This window comes from Nycticebus coucang, chromosome X, assembly GCF_027406575.1.
Source record: "Nycticebus coucang isolate mNycCou1 chromosome X, mNycCou1.pri, whole genome shotgun sequence".
Classification (NCBI taxonomy): Eukaryota; Metazoa; Chordata; class Mammalia; order Primates; family Lorisidae; genus Nycticebus; species Nycticebus coucang.
Genome location: NC_069804.1, coordinates 48,697,323 through 48,711,098, shown reverse-complemented (window position 1 = coordinate 48,711,098; position 13,776 = coordinate 48,697,323). Strand labels below are relative to the sequence as shown.

The 13,776-nt window shown below is 41.7% G+C and overlaps 1 pseudogene; it reads right to left on the bottom strand.

Annotated features, from left to right (window-relative positions):
- Window positions 1–8,582: 8,582 nt before the first annotated feature.
- LOC128576794 (leucine-rich repeat-containing protein 42-like) lies at window positions 8,583–9,846 on the bottom strand (annotated as a pseudogene).
- Between the last annotated feature and the right edge of the window lie 3,930 nt (window positions 9,847–13,776).

Sequence of the window (13,776 nt, the reverse complement as noted above, 5' to 3'; positions counted from 1 at the left end):
CTGGGGTGTCGTGGCATTCTCCTGCCAGGCATAAAACTGAATAAAACTTTGGGAATCCTTCGCTGGCAACCCTCCCGGCGCTCCCCTCCCGCCCACTGAGGTCTGGAGGCCTGTCCCCCAGGAGTTCGGATCCCTGGGTGATTTCTCAAGGGGAGTGGACTGTCCCCGAGTTGCGACTGGTCAGCATTGACTCTGAGGCGCGCGAGTGAGGAGAGGGCACTGGGTTTAGGGGGAGTCACGCCTCATGGCACTTCCCTGCGGTGCAGTGGAGCAACCCTCCCCGGGCAACATTACGGGGCACAAGACTGAATAAGACTCTAGCTTCCCCGCTGAGAGCAGAGAGCCCCTACTCTCACTCGGGGTCTGAGGGCCTATCCCCAAGGAGTTCGGATCCTTGGGTGATTTCTCGAGGGGAGTGCACAGTGCCTGAGCTGCGTCAGGTCAGCGCTGACTCTGGGACACGTGAGCGAGGAGAGGGCACTCTGCTGAGGGGAAATCAAGCCTTGGCGGCACTTCCCTGCGGTGCAGTGCAGGAGCCCTCCCGGGCTGTAGTGTTGCGTAAAACTGAATGAAACTCTAGCTTCACCCCCCCCGAATCCCAATCGGGGTCTGGGGGCCTATCCCCCAAGAGTTCTGATTCTTGGGGAATCTCTTGATGGGTGTGGACCCAGCACAAACTGCGGCCGCTCATTGCTGACTCTGGGGCGCGAGACAGAGGAGAAAGGGTCGCCTGAGTGCCCACACCAGAGCAGCAGTTCCCTGGAGGTAGATCAACAGCCGTTTTTTCTTTAACGGCAGAATGCTCACTTCTGGATATTCTGAGGCCACACCCCCTGTCTCCCTGGGCAACCAGAGGAGGCCACCGGTGAGCGGGGGATTTCCTGACACTGCTCACAAACCCGGGAAGCTTCCAGGGCGGGCCCGACCCAGAGAGGTGATCGGACGCAAACCTCCAACAGCAAAGACGTTTGAACTCAAAACAGCCTGTCTTCTGTAGGCGATTTCGACAGGAACAGAGACAGAAAACCGCAAAGTTGTCTGTTCTGTTAGCAGCATCCATCAGGGATGGGGCTAAGCCTGAGTGAACACCTCCTTCCCATCACCTGCAGCAAACACTCAAAGATGTCAGGCCCCATCTCCTCCTGCTAGATAGCGGCAGTCTGCGGGGGCCTGGCAGACTTCCTTGCGATTCAGGCAGGTGCAAACCCCTGGAGTGTCTGTTCACTGCAGGCAACTGGGTTAGCCATCTGCAGAGATACCAATGACTGGGTCTGACGGAGGGGCAAAGTGGGGAAGGAGACGTCAACCTTCCTAGACTGCTCTGTTTGCTGGGTGGCTCCTTCTGACTCCACACTGCACTGGGGTGAGCCGTGTCAGAGGAGTCACCAGGCCCTTGTGATCCAGTTCCCAGAGACCTCTTGAACTCTCCCACCCGAGACAGGTGCCGATTGAGACAGTTGATTTGGACCTTTTGAACTGGGCTAATAGACTGAGGACTTTTCAGGTGGTTCCCTGGGTGTGCGGTTGTAGGAAGATTTGATTCTCCTTTTCCAACTGGGGCCAGAGGTGGGCGGGCGGGGTAACTTAATTGCTGATTTTTCCACACAGCTGAGACTTCATGCCAGAGTAGAAGTTGCAATAGGATTGATCAGAAACCAGCTGAAAACAAGACAGAACCACTTTGCTTCCCCACACCAGAGAGGGCCCCAGTTTCTCAGGCCACAACACTGTACGGGCCCTCCATAAAACCCCAGGGGAAAAACCAAAGGGAGTAAAATAACCATGGGGCGGAATCAGCGGAAAAAGTATGGTAACATGAATAACCAGAACAGATCAACCCCCCCAAGAAAAGATACGGCAGATGTGATTGAAGATCCCATTCATAAACAACTGGCTGAGATGTCAGAAATCGAATTCAGAATTTGGATTGCAGACAAGATTAATAAAATGGAATTAGGAATTCGAGGAGAAATTCAAAAATTGTCTCAAGAATTTAACGAATTTAAAGACAAAACCACCAAAGACTTAGACACACTGAAGCAAGAACTTACAGCCCTCAAAGATATGACAAATACAGTAGAATCCCTCAGTAACAGAATGGAGTAAGCAGAAGAAAGGATTTCTGACATTGAAGATAAAGTCCTCGAACGCTCCCAATCTCTCAAAGAGGAAGAGAAATGGAGAGCAAAAACGGATCACTCACTCAGAGAACTCTCAGATAATTCGAGAAAAAGCAACATAAGAATTATAGGGATTTCTGAGAACGATGAAGTGGCCTCCAGGGGCACAGAGGCCCTTCTGCATGAAATTATGAAAGAAAATTTTCCAGACATGCCTAGAGAATCTGAAATTCAGATAGCAGACAGCTTCAGAACCCCAGCACGATTCAACCCCAATAAGTCATACCCCAGACATATCATAATTAGCTTCACTAAAGTTAACATGAAAGAGAAGATACTAAAAGCAGCCTGGCGAAAGAAAACTATAACGTACAAAGGTAAGAATATTAGAATACTGCAGATCTCTCTGCTGAAACTTTTCAAGCCAGAAGAGGCTGGTCATCAACTTTTAATCTCCAAAAGCAAAAAAACTTTCAACCCAGGATCTTGTATCCAGCTAAACTGAGTTTCATCTATGATGGAGAAATTAAATACTTCAATGACATTCATATGTTGAAAAAATTTGCCATAAGTAAACCAGCTCTTCAGGATATTCTCAGACCTATAGTCCACAATGACCAACCCAATCCTATACCACAAAAGTAAACTCACTCAGAAACTTCGGATCAAACTCCAACTTCCACACTGGTGAAAGGATTAAAAATGTCCACTGGACCTTTGAAAAACTCGATACCCAAAATTCCACCAGACTTATCAATACTCTCCATCAATGTGAATGGCTTAAACTGTCCTCTAAAGAGGCATAGGTTAGCTGACTGGATACAAAAACTCAAGCCAGATATTTGTTGCATACAAGAGTCACATCTCAACTTAAAAGACAAATACAGACTCAGGGTGAAAGGATGGTCATCCATATTTCAGGCAAATGGTAATCATAAAAAAGCAGGTATTGCAATTTTATTTGCAGATACAGTGGGCTTTAAACCATCAAAAGTAAGGAAGGACAAGAATGGTCACTTCATATTTGTTAAGGGTAATACTCAACATGATGAGATCTCAATTGTTAATATCTATGCACTCAACCAGAATGCACCTCAATTTATAAGAGAAACTCTAACAGACATGAGTAACTTGATTTCCTCCAGCTCCATAATCGTCAGAGATTTCAACACTCCCTTGGCCGTGTTGGATCGATCCTCCAGAAAGAAGCTGAGCAAAGAAATCTTAGATTTAAACCTAACCATCCAATATTTAGATTTAGCAGACATCTACAGAACATTTCATCCCAACAAAACTGAATACACATACTTCTCATCAGCCCATGGAACTTACTCCAAAATTGACCACATTTTAGGTCACAAGTCTAACCTCGGTAAATTTAAAGGAATAGATATTATTCCATGCCTCGTCTCGGACCATCATGGAATAAAACTTGAATTGAGTAACAACAGGAATCTGCATACCCATACAAAAACATGGAAGTTACATAACCTTATGCTGAATGATAGCTGGGTCAGAGATGAGATTAAGAAGAAATCACCAATTTTTTGGAACAAAACGACAATTAAGACACAAACTATCAGAACCTCTGAGAGACCGCAAAGGCAGTTCTAAGAGGGAAATTTATAGCACTGCTAGCCTTCCTCAAGAGAACAGAAAGAGAGGAAGTTAACAACTTAATGGGATATCTCAAGCAACTGGAAAAGGAAAACATTCCAACCCCCAACCCAGTAGAAGAAAAGAAACAACCAAAATTAGAGCAGAATTAAATGAAATTGAAAACGAAAGAATATTACAACAGATCAATAAATCAAAAAGCTGGTTTTTTGAAAAGGTCAATAAAATAGATAAACCTCTGGCCAACCTAATCAGGAAAAAAAGAGTAAAATCTCTAATATCATCAATCAGAAACAACAAAGAAGAAATAACAACAGACTCATCAGAAATCCAAAAAATTTTTAATGAATATTACAAGAAACTTTATTCTCAGAAATATGAAAATCTGAAGGAAATAGACCGATACTTGGAAGCACGCCGCCTTCCAAGATTTAACCAGAATCAAGTGGAAATGTTGAACAGACCCATATCAAGTTCAGAAATAGCATCAACTATACAAAACCTCCCTAAAAAGGAAAGCCCGGGACCAGATGGTTTCACGTCAGAATTCTACCAAACCTTTAAAGAGGAATTAGTACCTATATTACTCAACCTGTTCCAAAAGGTAGAAAAAGAAGGAAGACTACCCAACACGTTCTATGAAGCAAATATCATCCTGATCCCCAAACCAGGAAAAGACCCAACAAGAAAAGAAAAATATAGACCAATATCACTAATGAATATAGATGCAAAAATATTCAACAAGATCCTAACAAACAGAATCCAGCAACACATCAAACAAATTATACATCATGACCAAGTTGGTTTTATCCCAGGGTCTCAAGGCTGGTTCAATATACGTAAATCTATAAATGTAATTCAGCACATAAACAAATTAAAAAACAAAGACCATATGATTCTCTCAATTGATGCAGAAAAAGGTTGCGATAATATCCAGCATCCCTTCATGATCAGAACACTCAAGAAAATTGGTCTAGAAGGGACTTTTCTTAAACTGATAGAGGCTATCTACAGCAAACCCACAGCCAATATCATATTGAATGGAGTTAAATTGGAATCATTTCCACTCAGATCAGGAACCAGACAAGGCTGCCCATTGTCTCCATTGCTTTTCAACATTGTAATGGAAGTTTTAGCCACCGCAATTAGGGAAGAAAAGGCGATCAAGGGTATCCATATAGGGTCAGAAGAGATCAAACTCTCGCTCTTTGCAGATGATATGATTGTGTATCTGGAAAACACTAGGGACTCTACTACAAAACTCCTAGAAGTGATCAAGGAATACAGCAGCGTCTCAGGTTACAAAATCAACATTCATAAATCGGTAGCCTTTATATACACCAACAACAGTCAAATTGAAAAAGCAGTTAAGGACTCTTTCCCATTCACAGTAGTGCCAAAGAAGATGAAATATTTGGGAATTTACCTAACAAAAGACGTGAAAGAACTCTATAAAAAGAACTATGAAACTCTGAGAAAAGAAATAGCTTAAAATGTTAACAAATGGAAAAACATACCATGCTCATGGCTGGGAAGAATCAACATTATCAAAATGTGCATACTACCCAAAGCAATATATAATTTCAATGCACTCCCTATTAAAGCTCCACTGTCATATTTTAAAGATCTTGAAAAAGCATTACTTCGTTTTATATGGAATCAGAAAAAACCTCAAATAGCCAAGACATTACTCAGAAATAAAAACAAAACAGGAGGAATCACACTACCAGACCTCAGACTTTACTACAAATCGATAGTGATCAAAACAGCATGGTATTGGCACAAAAACAGAGAAGTAGATATCTGGAACAGAATAGAGAACCAAGAGATGAATCCAGCTACTTACCGCTATTTGATTTTTGACAAGCCAATTAAAAACATTCAGTGGGGAAAAGATTCCCTATTTAACAAATGGTGCTTGGGGAACTGGCTGGCAACTTGCAAGAAGAAGTTAACTGATGACTCTATACTGAATCTCAGAGTCAAAGCATTCTATAATAGACATACTGTTATTTGACAATGTGAATATTACTTTCTTTGCATTATTATTATTATTATTGCTTAATATTTCGATGCAGCAATTCTGATTTCTTTTCTGAATGTATTTATGTTCGTTCATTCTTTACGAGGTTTTTGTTTCTAGTCCTTATCTTAAACATTGTTATTGTTATTAAATTTTAAGTCTTTTTAATTTTGTGAAGGCAAAAAATGGAAACCTAATAAACACATGTGTATGTAAAAAAAAAAAAAAAAAATCAATGTCCACAAGTCAGTAGCCTTTGTATACACCAGTAACAGTCAAATGAGAAGCTAATTAAGGACACAACTCCCTTCACCATAGTTTCAAAGAAAATGAAATACCTACCAATATACTTATCGAAGGAGGTAAAGGACCTCTATAAAGAAAACTATGAAATCGTCAGTAAGGAAATAGCAGAGGACATTAACAAATTGAAGAACATACCATGCTCATGGATGGGAAGAATCAACATTGTTAAAATGCCTATACTTCCCAAAGCAATCTACCTATTCAATGCCATTCCTATTAAAATACCAACATCGTACTTTCAGGATTTGGATAAAATGATTCTGCGTTTTGTATGGAAACAGAAAAAACCCCATATAGTTAAGGCAGTTCTTAGTAATAAAAATAAAGCTGGGGGCATCTGCATACCAGATTTTAGGCTGTACTACAAAGCCACAGTGGTCAAGACACCATGCTACTGGCACAAAAATAGAGACACGGACACTTGGAATCGAATAGAAAAGCAGGAAATGAAACTAACATCTTACGACCACCTAATCTTTGATAAACCAAACAAGAACTTACCTTGGGGGAAAGACTTCCTGTTCAATAAATGGTGCTGGGAGAACTAGACATCCACATGTAAAAGACTGAAACTGGACCCACACCTTTCCCCACTCACAAAAATTGATTCAAGATGGATAAAGGACTTAAATTTAAGGCATGAAACAATGAAAATTCTCAATGAAAGCATAGGAAAAACACTGGAATATATTGGCCTGGGGAAAGACTTCATGAAGAAGACTGCCATGGCAATTGCAACAACAACAAAAATAAACAAATGGGACGTCATTAAACTGAAAATCTTCTGTACAGCTAAGGAGACAACAACCAAAGCAAATAGACAACCTACACAATGGGAAAGGATATTTGCATATTTTGAATCAGACAAAAGCTTGATAACTAGGATCTATAGAGAACTCAAATTAATCCACAGGAAGTAAGCCAAGAATCCCATATATCAATGGGCAAGATACATTAATAGAACCTTCTCTAAAGAGGACAGATGAATGGTTAATAAACATATGAAAAATGTTCATCATCCCCATCTATTAGAGAAATGCAAATCAAAACCACCCTGAGATACCATCTAACCCCAGTGAGAATGGCCCACATTACAAAATCTCAAAACTGCAGATGGTGGCGTGGATGTGGAGAGAAGGGAACACTTTTACACTGCTGATGGAACTGCAAACTAGTACAACCTTTCTTTTTTTTTTTTTTTTGAAATAAATACAATGTGATTTATTTATAAAGAACAAAGTGACAATGAACAGTATTTCAGAAATTGAAAAATTGACACTATAGTATTGAATGCACACCTTTTTATTTCTTCAGATTCAGAGTTTGTGATTCAAATATATAAAGATGAAGAATCACTTTTGCAACCTAACAATATTTACTTATTAAAACTATTAAGATTTTAGTAAACTATACAAAAAAGATGAGACAAAAGGTGCATTTATAGAACTGCATGTCAGTCAGGCCAGTTCCCTGCAGAGAGAATTCCCAGCCTGACCTCATTCATCTGTGAAGACACAGAGCAATCCTTGTTTAGACGCACACATTCATCTATTTGTCCACTTTGGTCAGCCCTTCATTTCTTGATGGTTTCCTTCTGCTATGAATGTGCTTGTCCATTTGTCTACTTCTTAGAGCAGACATTTACCTTCTTGAAGGAAGTATGGAGAAACCTCAAAGCACTCAAAATAGACCTCCCATTTGATCCTGCAATCCCATTACTGGGCATCTACCCAGAAGGAAAAAAATCCTTTTATCATAAGTAAACTTGTACTAGACTGTTTATTGCAGCTCAAGTTACAATTGCCTAAACATGGAAACAGCCTGAATGCCCACCAACCCAGGAATGGATTAACAAGCTGTTGTCTATGTATACCATGGAATACTATTCAGCTATTAAAAAAAATGGAGAACATGGAAACAGCCTAAATGCCCACCAACCCAGGAATGGATTAACAAGGTGTGGTATATGTATACCATGGAATACTATTAAAAAAAAATGGAGACTTTATATCCTTCATATTAACCTGGATGGTAGTGGAAGACATTATTCTTAGTAAAGCATCACAAGAATGGAGAAACATGAATTCTATGTATTCAATTTTGATATGAGTACAGTTAATGACAATTAGGGTCATGGTGGGGGTGGGGGAAGGGGAGAGCAGAGAGAGAAAGAAGGAGGGGGGGTTGGGGCCTTGGTGTGTGCCACACCTTCTGGGGGCAAGATATGATTGCAAGAGGGACTTTACCTAAAAAATGCAATCAGTGTAACCTGGTTTAATATTGTACCCTCAATGAAAACCTCACAATAAAAAAAAAAAAAAGAAAACATACCTTAGCAATTATCACATACTTCCATAGCATTTCCTTCCCCTACCACTAAACTAGAAATATCTGCTTAGTATGTTAATGCCATTGGCAAATTCAAACAAAAGGTAAATTAACATCAGTCCTGTTCCTCATTCGTTAGAGCTACGGGTGGGGTGGGGGTGGGGGAAAGGTCAACTTGTATCCACTAATCATCCAGAATTTAACAAGTCCCAGTCTTCCACAGAAGACAGATATATTTCTGCTTTGAAGACTGTTCCTTCTCTGACTCCTCAAAAACTCTCTTTTTGCACTCCGTGGACTCCTGGCTTCAGACAGCTTCACATTTCAACAATGTCTCTTGGCAGTCTGGGGTTTTCTCTCTACAGAACTGTAGTTTCTCTGAAGAGTTTATGTGGATGTCTCCCAGAGGACACTTCACTAGAACTTCTGCTTGAGCCCACTTCCCATGGAAGTGTTGAGCAGCTGTTTGTGGTTCTGAGGTTTCCCATGGCTTCGCAGCTTCCGCAGTCTTACGCTCCCATTGCAGAATGATGTGGTCAGCCCAGCCCTCTGTCTTGCGGTAACTATGATCAAATTCCTTCAAAGGCACTTTGGAGTGAACAAGGCCTATATGAGTCTGAAGCTTGTGCTTGACAGCTTTGATGTCCTTGAGCCTCATCCCAGAGATATCTAAGCAGTTGAGTTTTCTAAAAGAAAAGAGGTATTCAATTCCTGTATCTGTGATCTTGGGGTTACAAGATAGGTCTAATAATGCTAGATTTTCAAGGCCTCTTTTCATCACCCGAACTGGTGCTGTTACTTTCTGTACCCCAGCATCAGATAAATAATTATCCTTCAGGTGGAGTTGAGTTATGGTAGACTGGGCTTCATTGGTAAGATGTTCTCAAAGTTCATGCTCATCCCCAAGCTTGCAACAGGAAAGATCCAGGCAGGTCAGATCCTGGAAAGACTTAATCTCCTCAAGTTTTTCTGAAATCACCAGATACCTGTTTCGCAAACACAAGGAGCAGAGCTCCAGACTTCCAGAGGCCTCAGTGAATATCTATAAAGCCCTCAGCCCCACCCCTGGCTCTGTGAATTTCTGTCTGGCTTCAGCTGCAGAGAACAGCTCTTCGGCAATCTGCTCAGGAAAGCCAACAAGGGAATCAATGTATCAACATTGTCAGAGATGAAGCCCAGGATATGGCTGAAGAGGGATTTGGGGGAGTACCGAAGATTCCCCTCCTGGGTATATATGAAGATGAAATGATCAGTCTTCTCTTTCTGTGCAGTATCATCTTCCCCATTCATGAAAAGCTCCACAGAAAAGCCTTTGGGAAACAGTCTGAAAGGCCTTGGTTTCTGCAGGCCACTCTTGACACCATCCAGAGCCCTATTGACCATGTGCAGCTGCCCATTTTCTTGCAAGTAGATGGGCCTTGAGTCCAGGTAGCTTTCTGAGTAGTAAGACATTATCATAATTTTGACTGTTTGATCCCTTTGGTACTCACTGGTTCAAGCTGGGGGTTGGGGGAAGGGTGGAGAAAAGAGATAAAAAAGCAGTGGGCATCTGAGGAAAGAGCTGGTGGGAACACAGTTGGGAGAGTTACAATGAGGCCTCCCTTCTCCCCTCTGCCAGGGTAGAGATTAGCCACATCCACACACCAAGAAAACATCTGTCAACCATGGCCTTCATCCCAAGGCTTCAGGCACCCATGGTTTGTTTGAAAATGTAATATTCTTGAGAAAATTTCCTACATTAAAACTTGAACAGCCACTGGTGCAATACTACAAATAACTGGCTAACAATCCACCTTCATTGTTCTGTGTCCCCACCATTATTCAATTTTCAACTCTCCTCACTACTTTTCCTCCAGTCATTTGCACTTCTCTCCCTGCCTTTTCACCCATACCTCTTCCTCACTCAAGCTCTAGAGATTCGAATCCCAGCTCCTCACTTCCCCACAAAAACTGCCAAACTCTCCCCTATCTTCACAGGCTTACCAACTCCAGAGCTTCTCATAAATTCCAATCCCCACACCAGAAATCCTAACTTCCCTCTCATCTCTCAAACCTCATACACTTCCAATTCTTCTAGGCCCCTTTTGAAATGTGGCTAACCATCCCTTAGACCCAGTCTCACCTTCATCTTCCTCCTCTTCCTCCCCCACACCACTCCACCCTTCCACTCCTGTGGCTTCCCTCTCCCAGGACCCCAATCTCTTCATCTTTTTGCTTCGTTTTCTGTTCTCAACCTTTAAAACCCCCTTCCTTCATAATCTACAACTCCAATTTCTTTTCTCCCTACCCTCAAGACCCCACCTCTTCTCCTATTCCAACCCTAGCTCCTTTCCTCCTCACACCTCTGAAATCTCATTCCTTTTCCCCCTTGCCCAGGACAGCAATCCTTTGTCTCTTTTTCAATTCTCATGCTTGCCCCTCCCTGAGCCCACCCAAGCTAATGTTGCTCCCTCTCCTATCCCAGCTGGGAACCCCAATTCTCACACATCCTTGCAGGCTACCCCACACTTAAGACCCCACACTTAAACCAACCTCTCACACCCCAGTATCCTGCTCCTCCCATCTCTCCGTCAACCTGTCCCCTCATTCTGTCCCTCCCATGCTTCCTTTTGGGTTAAAGAATAATCTAAAGAAATAGGGCCAAATGATAGGCATGTATATGGATTTTTTTTTTTTGAGACAGAGTCTCAGTCTGTCACCCTCAGTAGGGTGCCATGGTGTCAGAGCTCATAGGAACCTCATACTTTTGGGCTCAGGTGATTGTCCTGCCCCAGCCTGAGTAGCTGGGACTACAGGCACCTGCCATAATGCCTGGCTATTTGTTTTATAGAGACAGGGTCTCCCTCTGGCTCAGGCTGGTCTCAAACTCTTGAGCTCAGGCAATCCATCTGCCTCAGCCTCTCAGAGTGCTAGGATTATAGGTGTGAGTCACCGTGCCTGGTCAATATGGATATTTGATATAGTATCTGTATGATTTTTGATGTTTGAAACATTTTACAATTAAAAAACAAACCCCAAAACAAAAGGCATGGTGTGCCTCAAAACAAGGTTTCTTTGCGTCTATAAATAATCTGGTACTCAGTAATCTTGAGGTGTCCTAAAGAAAAATGGTCCAGGACTAGGAAATGGGAGTAAATAATACTGGAGAGGTAAAAAAGGATAAGATCTTTATAGGCTTTGCATATCATAACAAAATTAGACTTCCAGGAATCCTAGCCTTCTGGAAGGCTAAGGCGTGTGGATTGCTTGAGCTCAGGAGTTCCAGACCAGCTTGAGCAAGAGCAAGACCCTGTCTCTAGGAAGAAAAAAAAAAAGAGCTGGGTGTTGTAGCAGGTACCTGTAGTCCCAGCTACTCAGGAGGCTGAGGCAAGAGGATCTCTTGAGCTGAAGAGTTGGAGGTTGTTGCGAGTTATGATGCCATGGCACTCCACCCAGGGTAACAGAGTGAGACTCTGTCAAAAAGAAAAAAAAAAAAGAGACAGAGAATTAGATTTCCTGCCGAGGAAATGAAGAGTAGAAAGAGAAGCTTTGCACAGAATATTATAATAATATTAATAATGATAAATTATATATGTATATAGCTCATACTGATACAGCACTTGTTATACATCAGGCTTTGTTATAAGTGTTTTACAAACATTGACTCAATATTCACAACAATCTTTTGACCTTGGTTCTACTCTAAGCTCCATTTTACAGATGAGTAAATGAAGGCACAGAGAGGTTAAGTAACTTGTCAAAGTTGTACATAACTGGCTTCAAACCAGGATTCTATCTCAAAGTCCATGCTCTAGTCCTATGCTGTCCAATATAGTAATCACTAGCTTTATTTAATTCAGTACCTGAGTTGTACTAGGCAGATTTCAAGTATTCAATTCCCATATACACCTAATGGCTACTGGACAGCACAGTTCTAGAAAGTTTCCACCACTGCAGGAAGTTTTATTAGACAGTACTACTTTGCTCTTGATTATTACTATGATTACTTAATATTGAATTCTTTCTTCTAGAGACAGTAAGGTTTTTTTTTGTTTGTTTTGTTTTTTTGATACAGGATCTTGTTCTGTTGCCCAAACTAGAGGGCAGTGGCACAGCCACAGCCCATTACAACCTCAAATTCCTGTGCTCAAGTGATTCTCCTGCCTCAGCCTTCCGATTGTCTTGGACTACAAGTGCGTTTGTACTTGCTCTGTTGTTCAGGTGGTCTTGAATTCCTGGCCTCAAGCAATCCTCCCACTTTTGCCTTCCAAAGTGCTAAGATTACCCACATGAGCCACCACACCCAGCCTAGAGGCATTAAGTTTTTTGACATTCTTCAAGAGAGGGTTTTTTTTTTTTTGTAGAGACAGAGTCTCACTTTATGGCCCTCGGTAGAGTGCCGTGGCCTCACACAGCTCACGGCAACCTCCAACTTATGGGCTTAAGCGATTCTCTTGCCTCAGCCTCCCGAGTAGCTGGGACTACAGGAAGAGAGGGTTTTTCAACTTCAGTATTATTAATATTTTGGGTTGTATAATTACTTATTGTGAAGGGCTGTGCTGTGCATTATAGGATGTTGAGCAGCATCCCTGTCCTCTACCTGCTATATGCCAGTAGCTCTCCCCACCCCAACTTTTGACAACCAATGTCTCCAGACATTGCCGAATGTCCCTTGGGGGAACAAAATTGCCCTTAGTAGAGAACTACTGATTAAAACTCTAACTCAATGACATAGATAAAATGTATATTTTGATTTATTCTCAAATTTACAAAGATACTTTATATTTTGTGGATTAATGTTTTACTTCTACATCAATCCTTACAAGCATGTCCATGGAAACCTATCTCAATGAGGTTGCAATGATATTTACAACAGCAGTGAATAAAATCCAGAAATTCTTATTTGTAATAGTTGATATTTCTGTGGTCTAAGTGACTTTTTTTAGTGATTTTGAGAAAAAGACAAACTCGTAATAATGTTTACAGTTTTCTGGTCCTAAACACTACCCTGACTTCTAACACCATAGATTAACTTTGCTTGTTTTTGAGTTGGCCAACTTTTTCTTAAAGAGCCAGAGAATGAACATTTTAGGCTTACAGCCCAGATATTCTCAGTCACAACTACTGAACTTTGCAGTTGTAACACTTAAAGTAGTCAAGACACACATGGCTGGGTGCTGTGGCTCACGTCTGTAATCCCAGTACTCTGGGAGGCCAAGGCAGATGGATTGCCTGAGCTCAGGAGTTGGACAGCAGTCTGAGCAAGAGTGAGACCTCATCTCTAAAAAATAGCTGGGCATCGTGGTGGGTGTCTATAGTCCCAGCTACTAAGGAGTCTGAGGCAAGAGAATCACTTGAGCCCAAGAGTTTGGGGTTGCTGTGAGCTATGATGCCACAGCTCTC